We start from the raw sequence: 3,689 nt of genomic DNA, 5'->3' as shown, positions 1-3,689 counted from the left end.
AGCTAAGGTCATGCACTCTACTCACATGTTAATGTCCTTTTCTAAATTAGATGGAGTCCCATAGATTGAGTCCCAAAGGCTCTTTCTGATCCATCTATCTATCTATCCATCTGATCCATCCATCTATCTATCTATCCATCTTATCTATCTTTTGGAAAAGATAACAACTTTTCCATTAACCTTTATTGCTAGTACAGATAATGACCGTTCCTTCAGTTATGACTATAGACTTTTTTTTTTAAGATTTTATTTATTTATTTGACAGAGAGAGATCACAAGTAGACGGAGAGGCAGGCAGAGAGAGAGAGAGAGGGAAGCAGGCTCCCTGCTGAGCAGAGAGCCCGATGCGGGCCTCGATCTCAGGACGCTGAGATCATGACCTGAGCCGAAGGCAGCGGCTTAACCCACTGAGCCACCCAGGCGCCTGACTATAGACTTTTTAAAACACAAATGTCCTGGCAGGGGTAATTAATTCAATCCATTATCGATTATTAACACACAAAAATAAATTACTTTTCACAACCCTTCCTTATGGCATGAAAATAGATAAAAACATATTCTACCCCAAAATATTATAGGAGAAGCTTCGTTTTAAACCAAACTTCTGCTTCATCAAATTTCTCTAAGATGCAGGTTGGTTGTATTTTAATATAATTGTAATTACATTTTATAAAGTAACAGGTACAGAATCCTGGATTTGGAAGGCCCACAGAATCAAGGAAGTGGTCAGAGATGAAGACAAGATAGCCAAGGATGACAGATCTCTAGCATAGTATGCAAGTCTTGTCACTTGGAATGTTGCCAATCAGGTAAGAAGCTGGTGGGGGAACAATTCTCCACAGGACTTTTGTGATTCTACACACCTTGTGAAGAGCTGTTGATAGCTTTTGTTCTCAATTATCTTTTCCAAGTTTCATATAGAAAACAGCCTTTGGAGAAAGAGACAGTGTCTCTTTCCAGGGTAGAGGCAGATACATTTCTCTGCTAGGTTATTCAAGATAATGTCTCCTTTTGAGGAAGAGGTAAAGCAGGTTTGCCACTCTCCTATCCTACCCATGTTGTATTTCCTGCTATGCGGAGTAATACAGTTTTTTGTCTCTGGCCCAGGAGTCTTGTATGTTCTTCCACCATCTATAAAATTATGGCAGGCTAAGTTGTTAGTGTCTAGTGTAAAATCTCACCCCTTTCTGCAATCTTCATAGCAGTGTATTATACAGAAAAGTTCAAGAAAAGAAAGTATTGCTCCCAATAAGTAGTACAACGGGGCCTCTACTGGCCAAGAATTGACATGAAAATTCTACTAAAGAAGGATTGAACAGAAGAAAAAAATGAGCTCTCACAAGTTACTGGAAAAGATAAGAGAATAAACAGACAAGCAACTGTTCACAAAAAGGGGTTCCTTATGTCTTGGACATGATTATTAGCCTTGAGACCATCAGGCCCAATTTTGTTGTGCTCCTTAGTCCTCTTTCTGTAGGTTAGCACAAAGAAACCCAAACCCATAACATTCTTCACTGCCTTTGTTCTAATACCCATAGAGTTCTCCTGTCTCCCCTGTCCCTCCCCACACAAAGTCCTTATCCTCCTTCCTGATTTGTATTGTTCCCCAGCATTCATGACCATAGGACTGTATTGTGCATGTTCTGTAGGACTTCCTTGTTTGAGTTCTTCCACTAGAATATAAGCTCCAAAATGGTAGAAATTTTTGTCTATTCTGTTCCCTTTATTAATCTTTACTTCTGGAATAGAGTCTTGCATTGCATAAGTAATAAATAAACATTTATCAGGATGAATTAGTTAGTAGGTGAACAGAAGAACAGGATGGGGGATTGTGGTTAAACATTTCCATTTTTTTCAAGACTTTTATTTCCTTTGAGCCTTCCCTCCCAGACGCACTGCTTAAAGCATGGCTTCAATCTGGACCCTTAAATGGCTATATGACAGGTTTTCTAATTTATGTAAATAGAAAAATACCTCCAGCTTTAAAAAGAAAACATAAATATGGAATCCTTATTTGAGGTATATAAATTTGAAGCTGGTGATCAGACAACATTGGCTTGGTGACAGTGCATAGAAAGAAAAAAATGGGGGTGCCTGGGTGGGTCAGTGGGTTAAAGCTTCTGCCTTCAGCTCAGGTCATGATCCTAGGGTCCTGGGATGGAGCCTCACATTGGGCTCTCTGCTCAGTGGGGAGCCTGCTTCCCCTGCCCCCATCAGTCTCTGCCTACTTGTGATCTCTGTCTGTCAAATAAATAATAAATTTTGGAAAAAAGAAAGAAAGAAAGAAATGGCTTAGCAATCAGAAAGGATGAATACCCAACTTCTGCATCAACATGGATGAAACTGAAGGAGATTATGCTGAGTGAAATAAGTCAAGCAGAGAAAGTCAATTATCATATAGTTTCACTTACTTGTGGAACATAAGGAATAAAATGGAGGACATTAGCAGAAGGAAAGGTAAAGTCAGTTGGGGTAAATTGAGGGAGGGAGATGAAACACGAGAGACTGTGTACTCTGAGAAACAAACCAGAGGTTTCAGAGGGGAGAGGGGTGGGAGAGGGGTAAGCCTGGTGGTGGGTATTAAGGAGGGCAGACTGCATAGAGCACTGGGTGTTATATTTAAACAATGAATCTTGGAACACTGTATCAAAAACTAATCATGTATTTAATGGTGAATAACATAACACAATAAAAAAAGAAAGAAAATAAATATGTTTCACAGCTGTCTAAAATGGAAGAAATTTATGAGGGATTAATATTAGTCAATAGTGGTTCTTTCCCTTTATAAATAAAACTACATCATCATTAGCAGGTGATTGTTTAGTCTTTGTCCACATGGGTCAGTTGCATTTACTAATTGATTTTATATATATATATATATACACACACACACACACACACACACATACACATAGATAACCATATATACACGTGTATAAATATGTATTTTTTAAGGTTCACTTGTTTTAAGGAGAGGGAGGGGAAGTTCGAGGGGGGAGGGGCAAGAGGAAAGGAACAGAGAGAATCTGAAGAAAAAAAGTCACTGGCGCATGTACATAATCCCATCCAACACACTCTTACCCATATCCATATACTCACGCACAGACACTATTATACCCATTTGCATATATTTGGACTTGTACACATTAATAAAAAAACTCTTGTAAATTCATTTGTTCTTATAAAGAACCATATATTCCTGATTTCTGTTTAGAGAATCAGAATAAAAATTTCACTTAGCCAGAAGTCAGCAAAATATGACATATGGGAAAAATCCAGCCCATTCGCTGATTTTATAAATGAAGGTTTATTAAAATACAGCCTAAATCAGTTATCTTGTGTATTATTTATGGCTGCTTTCATGATATAACTACAGAATAGATATAGGACAAAACCTGAAGTAATTGCAATCTAGCCATTTAAAAAAAAAGCCAAATCTAGAACAAAAATCTTTATGTGTGGGGAAACAGAAAATTCTATTTGTAACCTATTCTTTTTTTTTTCTTTTTTTAAATTTATTTATTTTTTATTATATTTTTTAATCATTTTTTAAATTATTTTCTGCATAACAGTATTCATTGTTTTTGTACCACACCCCGTGCTCCATGCACCCTCTCCAATACCCACCACCTGGTTCCCCCAACCTCCCACCCCCCCCACCTCTTCAAACCCTTCAGATTGTTTTTCAG

This window comes from Lutra lutra, chromosome 4, assembly GCF_902655055.1.
Source record: "Lutra lutra chromosome 4, mLutLut1.2, whole genome shotgun sequence".
In the NCBI taxonomy this organism is placed as follows: Eukaryota; Metazoa; Chordata; class Mammalia; order Carnivora; family Mustelidae; genus Lutra; species Lutra lutra.
The sequence above is the reverse complement of the archived record's forward strand: the minus strand, read 5'-3'. Positions refer to the sequence as shown.